The 19,452-nt window shown below is 43.3% G+C and overlaps 1 protein-coding gene across 5 annotated transcripts in view; it reads right to left on the bottom strand.

The window, feature by feature from the left end:
* The window catches only part of runx1t1 (RUNX1 partner transcriptional co-repressor 1), a 65,372-nt gene that overhangs the window by 37,302 nt on the left and 8,618 nt on the right, over positions 1 to 19,452 (bottom strand). The window lies entirely within an intron of this gene.

Here is a 19,452-nt window from a genome sequence, read left to right as displayed (position 1 = left end):
AGAGAAGCTAAAGCAGGTCACTGTCTTTACCAGAGTTTTCCTTGGGTGAACCTCTCTCATATGTTTCTCATTTAAAGCCTCTGAACCACTGTTTGAAAATGAAGGCCAAAGAAAGACACAAGTGCTCTACATGCAGCGCATGTCCTTTTTTTTGTGCCGGAGTATATTCACAAGGGATTTAGACAATTAGCTCATTTGTTGAAAAATAGCTGTAATTTTCCAGATGCCGTTCCATTCATCTTAACATTTCTACATCGCAGTTTAACAGCTTCACATTTGGAATACCACCAAGCTATTCCTTTCCTCCTCTGCAGCACAACAGCTGTAATATTTTCAGTCACAAATCTGCCCTCTCTTTCTATTCCATGTTCCATTTATTTCTTTCCCTCTCACTGATCACCACTACCTGCAGTAACTGATTGTTTCTCCCACCATCTATCCTTTCCTACCTCCCTTTCTCCCCATTCTCTCCCTCCCCCCACCCTTTGGCAACTGCATAACATCATCAGAAAGATCTATGACCGAACACTATTGCACTCCTATTATTCTTTCTCTCTGCAGCCTCTTTCTCCTTCAGTTGCAATCCCTCCTCCTTGTGCTTCCTACTCCCTGCCCTCTCTTTACAACTTCCAACCATTTTCACCCTCTTACTCCTCTATCTGCTCGCCTTGCTGTCCTTCTTTCCGTCCAACTCCTCCAAAAGCGCCACATGCACTGGAAGAAGTAGCCTCATTACAAACAAGGAAAATCCATTTGGAGCAGGCTTCTCCGACCCCCTCTGAACTCTCTTGAGTAAAAATGGCCCACATCTCTGCTCTTGCCTCCTCTCCGTCGTGGATTCCCCCTCTTTCTCTCTAATTATTTATCCCTGTTTCTCTGCCTTTTCTGTTTCCTAAGCAACTCACTCTCTCGCCACTATGGTCCCTGTGTTCTCACACAACCAGGTAAGGTGTCGACATTGCAATACAGAGTAGAATTTAAATACCGATTCATGTGTAAAATAGATGAAAAATTAGATGAAGTTATTCAGTTTTTAAATTGATTTTCAGTTACTAGGACAGGCCATGATAAAGTAATAATCCATTCACACAATCTAGACACCAAATCCTACCTATCTATCTATCTATCTATCTATCTATCTATCTATCTATCTATCTATCTATCTATCTATCTATCTATCTATCTATTATTCCTTATACCTGGATCATGCACACACATTTCAAATGGTGGCATTACTTCAACCAAAACATTGGTTGAAAACTGCTATAAACACAAAGGACAAAATCAGCAGGGTTAGTTGGTGATTAGCAACAGTTGACAGTATTTGAAGAGAACGACGGACCTCCAGCAAATAAATGATATGATAATAGATAGCCATGAACATAACAAAGGACAAACAAAGTTGAAAATGTGTCCAATGAGTCAACTCATGAGTTGCCTTCATGACCCAAGAGTCATCACAGAATACACGAGCTATGTCAAAAACAGCTGTCGGAGCTCCCGACGACGCTCGTGCTTACGGCTGAATCATAACCAGGTGTTAGAGCCCTGTTGTTAGGATGAACAGCGGACACTGGATTCATGAAATCTGAGAACAGACATCAAGCTGGGTAGTGTGCAGAATCTTCTGAATTCAAACAAAATAAAGCAACTGACTCGTGTCAGCGCTGTCAGTTAAATAAGACTCATCCCACCTATAAAACTGAAACTCTGTCTTATCCCCTTTACTTTTAATTTTATCGCTTTGAATTATTGCTTTTGGCAACTGAAGTTATCAGAATTTTATAAAATTTAAAACTGATAAAGTTTTCAGCTCACGGGAGTAGAAACAAACAGTTAGCAGCCTTTCCATGGTGCAAAGGGAAGCTGCATATCTGGAGGCTCACTTGAAGATATAGTTTTTAATACAAAGAAATGATTTCAGCAGCTTTAATAGTGAATGTTCAGCCCTTCATTAAGCTTCATTTGTCTGATCCTTAAGGCAAACAATTAAATGGTGCTCCTGGGTTTAAATTGGGCAGCAATGTCATACTAAAGATCTAAAGAAACAAAAAACACCTCCTTGTGCACTGTGTGTGTTAGTATGTATATCTCATGTGCCTACAGGAAACATTAATCACTTTTGTTTAGTGACCTGAAACTTATTGTGTGGGCCCCTTCAGTTAAACTAATCGATTCTCAGCAGTGGTTTAGCAGTAAGAAAATTAATCACTGCAGCACTTCCTGTCATTTTCTCCAGACTACTCCTGAAATCTTCTCTCCGCATCCTTCTTCTTCAGCTGGCTCTCATTTCTCTCCCCTCTCTCACTCTGTCTTTAAGAGCCTTTCCTTTCTTTTTACCCCTCATTCCTCCCTCCAGTGCTCTTTCTCCCTCTCTCGCTCGCTCCTTCTGCTCTGCCATCATCGCAACATCTGATTAACATATGTCTGGGCTTTCACTCCCTGTCAGCTTGCAGGCATCTGCACACATGCGAACTAACAGAGGCGCTCGCATTCACGCAGCCTCGTAAACCGTGTCTCAGGTTCAAGAGTGTAAAGGACAAAAATGGCAGCAGATTTTCACGATCCTCCTTTTAGCTACATTTATGTCCCACGCCGCCTGAGCGTGAACGTGTGCGTGCCCACAACAGGGAGGATCAGAGACAAAGCGCCTTAATGTTAGTGCAAGACAACAAGCACTAATGTTCCCTCAGTGAGCTGCTAAAAATGCCAGTAAGGGAGGAGAGAAAAAGAATTATATTAGGACAGAGACAAAGACGAGATGAAAGAGAGAAGATGTGAGTATGGGAGCGTATAAACAAAAGCAATAGCTGCTCCAGCTCTCCGGAGACACGTGGCCCCTAAAAGCACTAGCAAACCCAGTCTCTCTCTCTAAGCTCAAGTTTCATTTCAGAGACAGGAATTGATAGAATGCATTTGAGTTTATTCAATACACTGTTGGGAGCTTAACTTCATATCCCACTTCCAGTTACTGCAACCAGAGAACTCGTACTGATTAGCTTCGGCAGTAGTAACAGGAAGACATCTCATCCTAACTATCACCAGCCCATACCAGTCAGGCTACATGATCAGATTTTTTACCTGATGAGATTTTACCGGCTTAAAGCATCAATGAAATCATCTCATATGTGTTGCAGGATGCTAAAGCCTCTTTTCAAATCATCTGTTCTCCTCTGCCCAAAACTGCCTGGAATCAGGCCCACTTTCACGGCCTCATCTGCAACAAAAGCAGGTAACAACAGCAGCCGACGTAGGCAACCAAACAACTACTTTGTCGAGAGGCTTGCCAAAACGCATAATCCAGCTGACTGCAACAAAAGCTTTGCAAAACCCTGCAGACAGACACTGATGGTTGTTTGCATTGGTCTATGTTTGTAATACCCATAATCTGACCAGTTTGTTATAATGGCATCCCCTGCCATTTGAACACTTTTGTAAAAAAAAAAAAATACAAATAAAATAAAGACACACATACATCAGTGGCACCAGCACCGCAAACTGGGATACAAACCGTGCTGAGTTAAATTACTCCCTCTGCGTGTGAGTGTGTCTGTGAATGAGCATCAGGGGCTTATTTCATTCAAGAATTAAACAAGTCAATACTGTGGCTTTAAGTAAGCTTGCATATACTGTACTGTATAGCCTTCTTTCTGTGTCCTCCTGCAACCTCCTGACACCTCCCCCACGCAGGCTAATAAGGACTCATTCTCTATATATGGGTTAATATATGTGCTTAAATTCAAAACAGGCAAATAAAAGGCTTTCTTAATACGGGCGCATTAACGCACTGAATAGTCACACAATACTGATGAGGAGAAACCGTTTTGCTAAGGAGATTTCAATGGAGCGTCAAAGCTGTTTTGTGTGGGGTGGAGCCATCCTGTGTATATCATTTTGTGGGTGAAGGGTGTGTGTATGTGTGTGTGATGAGGGGTTCTATTGGAAGGAACTGAAGTGACTTTTTTTGTGGAAGACTTGGTAAACTCAATGGGGCTTTGGAGGGCCAACTCAATGATAAGTCAATGAGGTGCACTTGAATGGCGGAGTTGATGGAGTGAGACACACAGAAAATAATCTCTTTCTCTCACAGACACATACAAAGCAAAGTCCCACGGGACAGCTTCTGGCCACTCAGCGTCAGCATGTTTAATGGCACAGGGTGATATGTGCGTGAGAGAACAGAGTTAGCTAGTCGCAGAGAGCAATGCATGGTTATGTTTGTACACCATCACCAATAAGCTAGACAGTTCTGCCTCCATTCTGCTACACCCTTTTCTGTCTTCCCTGCACACTAACCCCTGCTTGTGTGCTGTCTCCATGTGAGGAGTGCCTGTGTGTGTGTGTGTCTGCACAGGCTACAGAATACACAGAACCTCACACAGTTTACACCCCAGTGGAGACTATTAGTGATCCTCTACCAGACACAGAGGGAACACATAGTCTGAGAGAGACACAGGCAAAGAGTCAAAAGTGTAGAGGAGAGAAGGGGAGAGAGAGGGTGGGGTGGCTGCGGGGGGAGAATCAAGAGGAGAAGGATGAGAGAAAGAGACAGTGACAGACTGGCACACTGATACGCAGACACACACAGATGGGAAGATAAATGAACAGATATTCTGGCAGTGCTACATAATACAGAAAGAAAGGGAAAGGGAACATCAGGGCAAACGTCAGTTCTCTTCCTCTCGCAAACCGACCAAAGATGGCCTCAGCTTTAGTGCAATCTGATGTAACTCGCCAGAAACAGTTTCAATGCTGCACATCAAACATAGTCATACCACAGTCATCAGACTGAAGAGAGAGGATATGTGAAATCTCTCCAAAATGTGTCACACTTTAAGGTGAACACTTAGTGTTATCTAACAAACTCGAGTGTATATCTTTAATTAAGCGTATATCGGCATACACGCGTCACCCCATTTGAGAGGAGAAGAGAAAAGCAGGAATAAAGAGACGCCTGAAGAAAAACAAAGGTCGAATGACAAGGTGGAAGCCAGAAAAATTGATGTAGAGGATGCAGGAGGAGGTGGTTAAAAGAGACAAGAAGGCGGAGAAAAGGAAAGAAGGCGACCAGCTTGTATAGAGGTGCAGTTGGCCACAACAGGCGCTCCACTGGGCTGCACTCAACTGCTCTCTGCCTCCTGGACACACATTACCTCTGAGAATATTTGATGTGTGCGTCCGCGTGCACGCGCGAGCACGACGGCTGCATCTGAGCAGCAACTCTGGAGGAAGGGAGGTTACATATGGGCTTGGCCTTTGTGTGCCTGTGTGTTGATGGAAGTGAGAAAAAGGCAAGCGAACTGCAAAAAGAGAGCGAGTGAAAGTGAGTGTAGTCGAAAAGGTGCAATCAGCAGAGGGGCGGAAAAAAAAAAAGCGAGCAAGAGGCTCCCTGTGTGTGCGGCAGGTCCCCAGCCATCTGGACACTCCCCCTCCTCAACCCACCCCGCCCTCCACACCCACCATTCTCCTCCACCCTCCTTTTCCTCCCCTCTCCTCTGCCGACTGGTGTGCTATTCATGGCGGACCCATTTCACCTTTCAGTGTGTTACGCCCGCTCACCACAATACATGCTAATGAGGTAGAACAAATGACTTTTTTTCAGTGGGTGCATGCATGTGTGCGGCCCTGTGTGTGTGTGTGTGGGTGGGTGGGTGGGTGGATGGGTTGCTGAATTCTTCCAATCTCGACTGCTCGTTTCCAAACCACTTGCTTAACTGTCGAAAGAGTTGTTAATGGTTGTGCACAAACCAATTTTGTTTTCTCACCTGAAGGCACAAAATAGCTCCAGATTACTGACACCTGATCTGATGTTGCTTTGCACCGATGCTTGATTTCTAGAGCACCGCAAACATAGGCTCAGGAATCCGCAGTCTTAATGCATTTACCACTGTGTCTCAAGGACCTATAGCAAACAAACCATATAAACACAATGGCATTTAATTCCAGCTAGGGTAACCTCCACCAGTCCTATATATCCTCACACCCAGCCACCTTCTATTTATCCTCCACTGAGTGACTTGGCCCAGTTCCAATCTGATCTGCTCGGCGATGATAAAGTGGAGAGGAGACAGAGGAGGGGAGAGAGTGCACATTTACAGTTCTCTGTAGCACGGATGACAGGAGATGAATGGAGCACTTGATTTGTCGCAACAGAACACAAGACACCACAACTGACATCGGCAAGAGGAGTGGTGACAGGGAGAAAAAATAAGAAACAAGCAGGCAAGAAAAGGGAGTGCCAGGGTGCTGAAAGATTGAGGAGCAATACAGAAGACGGGAAGGGAAGAGAAGAGGAGAGCAAAGTGAAAAAGGGGACGCTTGAAAAGAATAGATGATAGCGAGAAAACAAGGGGAAAGAAAAATGCATAGCAATACAGACAGAATGACAAACAGTTTGTCAAAACCGAGCCTCCTTCGAGTCTTTCTTCAGCAAGAGCTGCTTTTCATTCGCCCTGTATCACTAGGTGGCGCTAACGATACATCTGTACACCTGCCAACCCTCTCCTCCCCCTCTTCCTCCCCCTTTACGTCTTTCCATAGTGAATCATTGTGACAGCCCGGCTTGGCAGTCATAATTAACCGAGTGCACTAGCTAGTGTAGCACTCCATGCAACACACCACAGTGAGCCAAGCACAGAGAGGACTGCTCATAGTGAGAGCTGCCACTAGGCATGATGGTCATGTTTGTGTGTGCACGCCTCTGTGTGTGTGTGTGATTAATAGTGTGTGTAGTGACAGTGTGCAGTCAACTAAGCCACATACACAGGTGGGGAAAGGAGAAGGACTTTTTGAGGCTTCTTCGAGGATCACTGCCTCTGGTCAGACATTGCTGATTAAATCAGCGTCGGGCCAAAGGTAACAAATTATCCTTTAAAATACAACTCTCTGTGTCTGTTATTGTTGCAAGGAATTCAAATTTTTAAGGCATCGGTTTAGAGGTTTGCTGATTTAATTATGCAAAACAAACAAAATAAATCATAAAGAAATATTTCAAATGTGGTGTCTTTTTAAAAACAAAAAAAATATCTGCCAGCGCGAGATTTATATATCATCGCTGCCTATTTGTGTCTCTCCCACTAAATCCTGCTCAAGAGGAAAACCATCCATTTTGAGGGCTGCATTTTGCACATGTAAAACACAGATTTGTCCTGCAACAGCTGTGGAACAAATTGTGTTATTAAGTCATTTTAACACCCAAGGCATCCAATTAAGCTACCCAATTCCCCTTATCAAAGCCACAGTTCCCCCAAAACGAGGAAAACAACTTGCATGGATGTGACTGTTTCTACAAAAATAGCCCTAAAATCAGCTTCATAGCCGTTATGTGGGACTAATGGAAATGGTGCCACAGTTCCTTTAACTAGTACAGAAACAGGAACCAGGCCATTCCTGGCTCCCCTCCCGGCCTCTGGGGCCCAGAGCCCAGCCCAGCTCGCCACACAATGGGCCAGCAGAATGAGAGGAACCTCCGGCCATCCAGAGATAGCCCTGCTGGTCAGGAACCAGAAGAAACCTGGGAGGGAGAAGAGGAGGTGGTTGTGTGTGTGTGTGTGTGTGTGTGTGTGTGTGTGTGTGTGTGTGTGTGTGTGTGTGTAAGCCTTAAGGATGCAAACCCAAGCAGCAAGGGAAAGGGTGGGGATGGTTGGTTGGGGTCAGGATGTGTGTAAAGGGGACAATGTTTGTGTCTGTGTGAAAGAAAGTAGAGCTGTTCAGATAAATGCCTTGCTCCCATACAAAAATAACACAAACGCGCGCGCACACACACACACACACACACACACACACACACACACACACACTGCTACTCTTCTCTCTAAGGAAGTTAAAGCTTGTTTACAGGTAATTAATGCTGGGACAGCAACAGTGGGATGCAAGGTGCATGGGGGAGTGGTTGATATAAGAGGGAAGCAGGATTGGAGAATGGCGATGGGATCAGTGGCTTTTGGACCTGGCACCCACCCTGGCAAGTGACGTGTCCTATCTGGCTTTCTTAAACTGCCTGGAGCCCCAAACAGTGAGTCAGTGCAGAGGAGCATTGGTCTCTGAACCTAATGATGGGAATTAACCCTGGGGACAAACTGGAAGAAGTAAATTACATAAGAGTGAGAAGCAGGTCGTGATGTGTACCTGCTCCCAGTTCTGTTTTGGGAGGGGGGCTAGAGGTGGTGGGGGTGCTCTTCAATAAAACACAGACACATGCACATGGCGCCCACTGTTTCCATGACAACAAGTGGAGCAGATATGCTCTCTCAACTGTCAAAGGACACGCGCACACACATATATACACGTGCAGTGAAAAGAAAAAGAAAGATTGTACTAAAGTGTTTTTTTAGCATTTCATAGGTGGCTGTCATCACCGGAGTGACAGAAGAAAGAAGACTGAAGAATAAAGAGACAATGGCAGGAACCAAAAAGGAAACAGAGAAAAAAGAAACAGGCCAGAAATGCAGGATAGATACAGCTGCTGCTGAACTTAAAAAAAATATGCTGAATATATTTTTGCACAGAAAGCCGACTTTGGCTTTGGAAGTCGTGCTTAGGAGGGGCTGCTTTATTGCCAATGATGATTACAGACACCAAAAGCAATTTTGCTAAAGCTGAATTGAAATTTTTTTTTTAAAATAAGTATGAAATCTTTTTTTTTTTTTTCCTTTGCAACTTGTGAACTAGAGTCACTGGGCTTGGCTGGCAAAATAAAACACGGTGTCCTTGCTGCTTCCTCTTGCACAAGTGTGCCATAACTTCTGTTCTCAGACACTAGAGAGAGATAGAGACAAAGACAGACTGTCCTAAATCTAAACCTCTCAGCGTCATCTGAATTGATGGTTTTTAGGGGGTAGAGGGATGTCGACGCCACACGCCGTTACACGAATGTATAACCTACACGTATTTCTGCTTCTAAATCCGTCTGTGCCGCGCATGCATTACCCGTGTGATATGTGGTGAAAGGAAATAGATCGCTTCTGTTTCAGGTCTGTGTGTCACGTATACACCAGTGTATCCTTTCATGGGGAAATTAATACCATATCAATTTTCCTTTAGTACAGGGTGGATTCATGAATTTTCTTACACTGTCATATTCATATTCCAGATTCTGATTTAATTTGCCGCGCGGGAATGAAAGCACACATTTCAAATGAGACGAAGCAATAAATTCAAAATTGCTTTCCTCACGAAGCATACACGCACACACACACAAGAGCAGTTTTGTCTTTGTTCTTGTTATATACAAAAAAACACGCACACACAACCAACTATTCTTTATCGTGAAATAAAGCAGTCTCAGCTAAGTACTCTTAGCTGCAGGGAATGTCACATTTTACAAGCTTCCATCCACATCCACATACCATGCAGTATTTTCGCCTAACCTCACAATCCCCCCTTGTACTATAATTCTCAATTACAGTAGGGCAGATATATATATGTGTGTAGTATATACTGGTGCTCACATGCAGTTGTGGTAAACGCTTGCTGTGTGAACTCCTTGACAGGGGCTGGTTAAATATAGCTTGAATGATTTCATGTGTTATTTTTCCCCAAATGCAGTTTAGCATTACTGGCTGTCTAAAAGAGGAAGAAGAAAAAAACGAGACAGCAGCTCAAGGTCTAAAAGCAGACGCTTGTATCCGAGCTAAGCAATTTGAAACTCATAAATGTTATTCAACATTGTATATGTCCTTTGTCTGTCACTGCCTCCGTCTCTCACGGTTGCTTGACTCTGTGGCTTCTGGCTTTGGCCCTTTAGCAGTTTAAAGTAACTCACGGCTATGTCCTACTAGCTCATCTCTGTTTCCCACTTTCTGTTTTCAGACTCTTGTTCTCGAGCTGGCACAGGCAAACAAGGTGACATCAGATCTGCAAACACAAAAACTTCACTCTCACCATCTAATAATGTGTTCTTTAAAAATCTAAAACACAGCTATTCTATCCCTGATGCCTCAAATCCGATGAAACGTGCCCTAAACAAATGCATTTAGTCTACAATAATTAGCCAAGCCCCTGTGTTTTGAATATTTCATCTCAAATAATTATTTCTTGAATATATCTGTCTCTATGTTAGACAAAAGAGAGCAAAATAGTAGATATTTTTATTCTAGAAAAGACACTTCCACTGTCTGCACCTTACATCCTCAAATGATGGATATCTAATTTTTCCCCTACTGCCTCTCCCCATTTCACCTTGCTGCACTTGTCACCGTTCACCTTTCTCGCACCCCAGTATCTGCCTCTGCTCCCCACCCTTTTTGTAATCACACTCTAATCCTTTGCAATCAATTCCCCATGAAGATACTACCCGACCCAAATAACACACACAAACAGGCAAACACACACACACAAACACACACACTCAGTGCGCCAAGCAAACAGATGTCTGCAAGACATAAAAAGCAACCAAAACCAGGATCAAAAATCATTTCAACACACTATTATTATGTTTTGTTACACGTTGGTTGGATCAGACAGACTGTGAACATCTTCGTTCATTCGAATCAAAACCACTTAAATTAACACCATATCAAGTATCAAATACAGAACAGATCGTCAAAGACAGAAAGCAACGAAATAAGTGTTAAGGAGTTGCACTGAATTATTAAAACATGTTGGCTACATTTAGGTAGAAATGTAATCCTTTTTTTATGATGGGATCAGGATGAACGTACATGTGTGCTGCGTGTGTCCCTTACCCTTGATCAGCTGGTGACTTGGGCTTGTCATTGCCCTGCCAGGCAAAAGCCCGGGGCGGTGCACGACTAATGCATTAGCGTCTTTAGCAGTTCGGGGCATCTGTCATGTGTGTGTACATGCTTTTGTGTCGCTGCATCATGTAGCCTGGGGCAAAGTGGCAAATACAAAGAGTCGTGTTTTATCTAAATATAGAAACAGATGCAGATTGTCTCCGGTTCTGCTGCGCGTAGTTTTTAACTCCCCTACTTGGTTGCTTGTCTTCATTGTCTACACTCTTTTGTTACATATGGCTGGCAATAACCAAAGCTCTACTTTCTTAACAGTTTGAGACGCCTTTCATTTTGACGAAGTGGTAAAAATGTTGCATGCTGTGGTCTTAAAATGCATTTGATGCCGTATTTTAGTATAAATGTTCACTTCATGAAATTTTATGAGACGGTGTTGTGTTACAAGAACAACACTGATTTAATAGAACATAATTGCCAGTAACAATGAGCTCAGCATGCTTTTGTTAAGTGACTAAATGACGAGAAATAGGACAAGGGTATGTGGTGGGAAAGGATGGTGCGTGTATGTTGTGTTCATTCTGACGAGGAATGGCAGCGAACGAATGTGTTTGTGTGTGTGTGCGTGTCTGGCTGCCTGTTAATATGGCATGCCACATAACGCTAAAAATATCACTCATCACATCAAACGCACACCAAGAAACTTGTAGACCACCTAACAAACACAAAGAGAGCTCTGCATGCCTTCACTTTAGATTGACAACCCTGCCATATGGTGCTGAGCTTTGTCTTTGTTTGCATATTCAGCCACTCACTGTCTGAGTTTATGAGAGACCAATTTAGCAAGCGCACACCTGTGTATTTTTAATTTTTTTTTTACATATGTGTAGTTCAGTCCTATGTGTGAGATAGCTACATTAGCAAATATAAAGTTGCAGCTGCACTCCAGTACATGATCCCTGCACAGCTGTGAATTATTATGTGGACAATTTAATGCTGCCAAAGAGGAAACAGGAAATTAAGATCGTACTTTTGTTGCACTGCTAAAGTGTCTGGCAAAATGTTTGTGTGCATCCATGCTCAAATAAAATTCCTACAAAGTGAAACGATGCAGTGCATCTCTGATGCTATCACCCTGAGTAGCAGCTTTATGCTCGTCACTCATAAATGCGTAGAAGAGGTGCAGATGGAGACCCAGGGGTGCAACCCAAATGCTTAAGGGGAAGGGGCTTTCCACTCACTAAAGCATCCTCAAACTAACATCTAGGCAGTAATTTGTCCTCCCTCAGGGGAGGCATAAAAAAACCCAGAGCCTCGAATTCTTTGCAGCTATGGAAAAAGTGAAGAGCGAACAAAAAAAAAAAAAAAAGCTAAAATACTTTATCTCCGCCTCTAACTGAAAGTTATTACATTTTCTGAATGGTATGACTTTCTAATGGTTAGCATATGTGAATATGTGTGCACAGAGAGAGAGAGCAGTAGTTGAGGTTAAGTTAATAGCACAAGCAGAGGGGGAACTGGGAACCCTTGGCTTATAAAGGATACTTGTTTCCCTGCCTCACCGAAAACCAGATGTTGATAAAGAGACATAGGGGGAGGAGAGAAGACAGATGGGCAAAAAATTACCAACACTTGAGCCAAACATCTTGAAACATCTGCAAAAAAAAAAAAAAAAAAAAAAGGTACCTTACAAAAGGAGATGGATTTATGCTCTCTCTCTATCTTGGATTTTCATTGCTCCGTGAGAGCCTTTCTCCCTCCTGTGCTGTGCTGCTCTCAGTGTTACCAGGACTAAAAAGTTTTGCCGCAATCTGGAGCTGTTTAAGTCTTGGAAAAAAAAAGAAGCTTGGATTCTTCCACAAATGGCTCTATCATGTAGAGAAGGCAAACACGTCTGCACACTGTTGGAGTCATAAAACTTCAGAGAGTGCCGCGGGATGGGGTCCACAATCATGCAGACTAACTCGATATGAAACACTATAAATGTCAAGGTACATTGCAATATAGACGCATGTGTGTACATCCCTGCACATGTGAGGCCCAAAAACATATCATTCATATCCCATTTCTAAAAGCGGAGTTCGGTTACCATGGAGACCCATCGTCTATTGCTAGTATGAAATGCGCAGCTGAGGATGGCACGTCCATATGGTTAGAGTACGACAGAGGGGAGGAACAGATGCCTTGATTAAAGGGCTGTCAATCGCAAATCCATAAGAGCAGCTGGGGTCATGGATGTATATCAGATGACACTACAGACAGCGAGCAAGCCAGACAAAAAGATATATGTTTTTATACTGTAGGCAGATATAAAAACACACACACATTCACATGGACACTTGTGAGGAGAGGGAGCTCTACAGATCTCTATCTGTTCATCGATACACAGCTACAGCCTCACAACTAATCTCCCAGTCTGACTGAACTGCGAGAGCTTTCTCCATTTTCAGAGACTTTTTATCCCTTTTGAGAGAAACAGCAGTGAGGTTGAAGCCTGTAAGTGTAATTCTCAATTTTTGGGTGGACACAACTGCCATTAAATATACTTTTCTTTTTTTAAAGATAAAACCGACTGTGGTTTTGTTCTGTTTCTGTTCAAACAAGCACGGCAGCTAGCAATGAAGCAATGATTCGGGCCATTTAAGGTTAGACTGCAGTGAGCGGTCATGTATAGGGACTGAAATTTTATGGACAGGATGGACGGGACGCACTAGAAGTTAAACAAAATGGGGCTTTTTACTTGGCCCCATTTGGAGAAAATGGACCAGCTCCTTCCATTTTTTTATGTTACCCCCACTGTCCCTTCTGCCACTCTCCCTCTTTCTCTTTGAACCAATTTCTAAAATGGCCCTCCCTTGAAATAATTGACACTCTGCGTTTATCATTTGAGGCACCTGCTGTTGGTTTGACAACAAGACAATCAGATGGAGCGACCGGCCGTCGTCCCATTGTCCCATCTCCCTGTTTGTCTGTGACACTAACTGACAACAGCTGGAAGCCCTCTCTTCCTACAATACCCATCATGCAAGTCAAATTCAAGCACAAAAGAAAAGGGCCTCATTATTTGGCTGTAGTGGTGTGATTTTAACCAGCAAGGGGAGGAAACAATGATTTAGTTGTGTCTGCCCATGGGACATAAAAGGCTGGCAGCGACTGGACGTCCAAAAAAACAGCCGTGCACGTGATTGCTCTGCCGGTGCCGATTCTATTTCATTATGAATATTAAAGAAACACAGTGTAGATTGGTGCTAGCTGTTTGAACCTCCGCTTGTATACAAATACCAGAGTAGACCACCGCAATATACAACGCGCACGCTCCTGTCTGCTAACATGCATTTTTGAACACACAGCCTCCCACATCCCCATCTCTTCTTCTCTCTTCTACTCTCTAGATGTAATTGACTGAGCACGTCAATACTCGGAGGGAAAAAAACAGAGGGTCCACTGTCTGCATCTATTGATCTACACTTCTCTCTTTCTCTCTCTCTCCCTGTCTGCTGATCTTAATTACACTCCTTTTTACCAAGCCAGGGCTCCAATCTAGCGGCTGCCCTTTTCATAAAATGTACTGTCCAAATCCATACATCAAAATTAATGAGAGTGAACCGAGCTATAAATCAAATATCCAAGCTGATAAGCCGAGGTGGTGATCGTAAATTACATAAGTCCCTTTTCGTAAAACAAAAAAAGAAAAGGAAAAAAGAGAGAATTATTCTCACGGGTTCATTTAGGTCAGCGTTAACAATGTGAAGTTTTTACAGAGGAAGCAACCTCAGTTTAGGTGATAAAAACCGCTAAAGCGTGACAGGGGTGAGATGATGTTTCTCACTCTCTTTGTTATCTACTTCCTCTTTCTTTGTGTCTCTCTTTGTCAATTTGTCTGATTTTCTGCCTGCCTGTTTGTTTGTTTTAAGCGCTGTCTGTCTGGGCCCACTCCACCGCCTCTCTCTCTCTTTTCTCTAATACACACACACACACACACACACACACACACACACACACACACATACACAAAAAAACGACTTTTATGGTCAGGTTTTATGGACTGGTAGCAAAGCAAACTGGTCCATTCTTCAGCAATTGTCCTCTCGTGAACTGGGGAGAAAAAAGGCTCCTAATCGCACAGCTTCACAGCTCATACTTCCCATCAATCAAACCTCTCTGTGTGTCCTCGGGATTTGTGCGAGCGTTTGTGTGTGTGTGTGTCTGTTTGTGCTTGTAGACATTCCCACCGAATAGCATCTCAAACCTCTGCTGAATCATGAAGAAAAGCTTAGAGATGGCAGTTCAGACTCTCTTACATACAGTACACTCTGTTCCTTTTCAGATGAATCTTTACAGAAGACATAAACCACCCCCAGCCCACCAGGTCCTCTGTTTAATCTTTAAATGTAAATTGGGCGACAGGTGAATATTGAGAAGGTGAGAGATAAAGGGTAACATCTTCACTTGGTCACTTTATCGCTGCTCCACATCACTAAGAAGCGCCTATTCAATATCATTACCTTTAGCAGAGTGTAGGGGGAAACACAGTCGTGGGTATGTCCTTTCGTATTCATTGGACATACTGTATAGACACCTGCACACACACACTCACACGCACACACACAATCACATCCAGTTGCTTATCTTTTGAAATAAGAAAAGGAGCTTGTCAGGATGGCACATTGTATGTATGTGTGTGTGTGTGTGTGTGTGTGTGTGTGTGTGTGTGTGTGTGTGTGTGTGTGTGTGTGTGTGTGTGTGACTGAGAGAGAGAGAGCGAGAGAGAGAAGGGAAGGCAATGTGCATTAGGGCGATTACAATATCAGCCGACTCCAGATGGAGGCAGGAAAATAAACAGTGGAAGAGAAAGAGAGAGAGAGAGCAAGGGAGAGGGAGCGAGAGCAAGGGGACAGACATCATGACAAGAAGCCTAAGAGAGAGGTTCTATATGTGTGCATTTGTTTGTGTGGAGGTCTGTCTGTGAGCGATACAGTTAGAGAAAGTAGAGTTAATTAGCAACTCAATCCGCATCTGTATACAGAGGACTGAGGAAGCGCTCTGCATGTGTGACAGTGTGTGGGTTTATATTGTCCTGGATGTGTCTATTTTGAGTGTGTACTTTAAGCCCCAGAAACCTGAGTGCAATAGATACAGCTAACCATTTACCCTAAACATATGAAAAAACTACATCTCCCATGACACGGCTGCTTTTAGATTTGCTCTGGAACCAATCTATTATCAGTTCTGGCTAAGTGAAAAAGTAAGTTAAAATAATAATAAAAAAAAATGCTAGAAAGGTAAAAATCCTCCATGAAAAATTATGAACTGTGAGGCCCTTCCCTGTCGGCCTCTTCTTCACTTGACCTATAAGTCTTATGTTATCCAGAGTAAAAAACACGAACAAGGCCAATAAAATCAGTTTGTGGCGCTCACCGTTCACTTTGACATTAAATCAGACCCTGTAAAGGCCATCTCACAGCTACAATAAAACAAAGACCTCTTGCTTCTGTAAGCACAAGAGAGTGTGGACACACAAGCGCCGCGTATACAATGCAAACGGACACACACGCACACACACACAAACACACCTACCTGCAAGTCCTTTTTATACCACCGCTGCTCTTTCATGGGCGATGAAATTCAATAAGCAGTGAGGAGAACTGCCCTCTCACTGATAACCATCAATGGGGTTATCGATCTCCAAAAGCATTCATGCGTATGTGCATGCCCATGCACGTGCACGCACACTATAATTCACTCTGGGACTTGATAACAGACAGCTCTGAATAATCAGAAGAGATCTATACATCTTAAAGGAGTGCATGCAACACTGATTTTAGTATCTGGTTCGGCAGCTGATAGTTGCCCCCTGACTGCATTGCTTCAGTTCCAATCTGTGTCCAAGGCTCCACCATCTCGATCTTTATACACATTTCTGCAGTAACGGCAGCTGTGGTAAATGTGCACCAAAACCCAGTGAAAAGAATGACGAATACTGTAAAGTTTTTATGTTGTTCGTGGAGTTAGATAAGAACAGACCTTCTAGATTGACACAGCAGTTATGTGAAAATCCCAAGTAGTAGTAGCGCCAGGAAAGCCCACTTATTCTAAGCACTGAATTATACAATAAACAAACAACCAAAAATCTTTGAGAGCATACATAATTTAGAGCATATACTGTAGGCTGTATACAAACGAGGGAGCTTGTGTTAAGTTCTGTATACTAGAATCTGGCTCTGATAGAGCCAATTGAGAATGCCGAAAAAATTACAGGTGATCCGGGTTGCGCTGCTTTTGAAGTGGATTGTATTAAACCTGAGACAGTCAGCATATGAACTGTGTTGAGTCATCATCACTTATTCACCGTATAGCAAACCTGGACTGCATCCAAACGTCTGTGTGACACACTTAAAAGAAGTGCTTTGTAACTACATCGCAGCACTGGAGTCTCAGTGTAACTCTGTGCGAGACATGAAAAAAATCTCTCTCTCTCTCTTTCTAAAAGCAGTACTTCATTGTTTGTTGCTGTGATTTAAATATGCAGTATAAATTGCTAGGAAGCTATTACCAGCGCTTAACATGAAAAAACAGGGGAAACAGTGAAACCAAAGAGTGTGTGTGCATATGTGTGTGTGTGTGTACGATATCTATGCCACATTGTGAAAGTGTGCATGTGACACACACAGCCTTTCTCAGCATCACTTGTTCAATCTGCCAACCAGAGGTACGTCTACGTGTGATTCTCTGGCTGTGTGTGAAGGCGAGAATAAAATGGCTGCCATCATTTTTTGCAAGGCCGTCCATGTGTGTGAGCAGCGGTCTGATGCATTTGACCCTATAGCCCAAGAGCTGGGAGGAGGAGAAGGAGGAGGAGGAAGGAAGGAAGGAGGAGGAGGGAGAACAGGTGTGAGGCAGGCTGGTGGCTGGGCAGATGGCCCCTGGAAGTGCAATGCTGGGGAGCATGGACCGCAGAGACTTAGCAGCTATCGTTAATACAAGCCTGTTTATACAGTGCACACACATGCAGCACGCACTCACACATGTCCAATCACGTGCGCACACACACAAACGCAGAGATAACCTGCAAACAGCACTTATCATTTACTCTCCCCTCATCAGCAGCTTTGTTTACCTTTCATTTACCCCCCCCCCCCCCCCCTCCCCCCCTCTTTATCTCTGTAAACACACACACTCCAGGTAATGGTCTTTTCAGTCAAGTCACTACTTTAATGGAAGTCCCAGCGTTAAAAGGATGGGAAACAAACAACTGATGGCATAATAAATGACAGCCAGAACAACCACATCACCTGGCATCGCCACTGCAGTAAATTATTAGACTAAACAGGGATTTAAAAGAAAGAAAGACAGAATGAAAAATAATCCTGAATCTTCATTTCAATGACTTAAAAGACTCACAGACACAGGATACACCTGCATCATGATATCCCAATAAAATATCTCTTTGAGAGGAGCATTTTTAAACTGCTGCCATACTTTGTTTTCTTGTTGATCAGTATATATCAGTGTCTCTTGCTCATTCTGTACCCGGTCGCCCTTATTTAGCTCATCTAAAGCCACCTCTGCTCTGTTTCATGCCTTTGACAGGACTTAACAAGCGCTCTCTTGGACGTCTACAAATGTGTACGATGCTGTGTGGGGAGCATTTGGTATGCCTAAAAAATGTCCAAAGCCCTATGGTTTTCCAGAAGATATTTTCCTCTCTCTCTAATCTGAGCCGTGAGAACAGTCGGGCATCGACAGCATGTTGTGCCATAGCAGCCTCCCTCCCTAACCCGCATGTCTGTTCTTTTCCCAGTCGGGGGAAAAGATTCCCACTGGAGTAAATATAGCCCAAAGCCTTTAATTTCAACCCTATGCCACTCCATTAAAAAAAAAGAAAAAAAAAAGGGGGGGGGGGGGGGGGGGGGAATCCGTTTTCCGTTTTTGGAGATTTTCGGTTATGTGATGATGACAAAGTCGCAGCGGGTGGAGAAGGAAACTTCACATGGGTTTGAGAAGATGCGTTTGAGAGTTGTGTCAGCGCTCCGGATGATGTTTCCTTTTTTTTTCTTTTTTCTTTTTTTTGTACTTCAAATTCAAAGTCTGAAATGCAAAGTCTCTAGAAATGCTTTCTAGGACTCCCAGGCAAAGATTAGAAGAAGCAGCTCTACACTGAACAGAACTGAGAGGCTCAGGCTGAGTTCAAAATCCTCACGCAAAAGTAAAACAAACAACCCCCCCCTCCCCCCAAAAAAACATAAAGTAGTCAGTAGTAGGATTATTGTTGACTACTTGCAGGAAATATTTGTAATATTTGTCTCCGTTTCTGCAGTGAGAATAATAAAAATTGTGACTTTTTATTTTTTAAACTCCCAAGACGTTGTGTAATGTCTTTCGAAGATCAACACTTAATGTGAAGATTGCTCCACCTGAAACGAAGGTGATGACGAGACTTGGTCCGTAAACTTAAGTTGCCTGTTGCCCCAGAACAGCTGCGCATCTTGGGCACAAGCTCTTGAACTGGGAGCTGTTTTTTTTTTTTATTAAGACAGCAGCATGCTGGTTAAACAAACTAGAAAGCCAACTGTCTTCATTAATTACATTTCTAGATAATTAGCAGGCAATAGCCGGAGTATTTTCACTTTCTCTAATTTTTTGAGCGATAAATGTAATGTGAGACACATCAGCGCTGATTGCTCGGTCTTTTTCTCCCATTAGAATGAAACACGATTATGCACAAAACAAACGCACCGTTTCTATGTGAAACAGATCTGCA

The sequence above is a fragment of the Maylandia zebra genome, linkage group LG22 (genome assembly GCF_041146795.1).
Source record: "Maylandia zebra isolate NMK-2024a linkage group LG22, Mzebra_GT3a, whole genome shotgun sequence".
Taxonomy (NCBI): Eukaryota; Metazoa; Chordata; class Actinopteri; order Cichliformes; family Cichlidae; genus Maylandia; species Maylandia zebra.
Note: the sequence above shows the minus strand (reverse complement) of the source record. Positions and strands in the feature narration are given on the sequence as shown.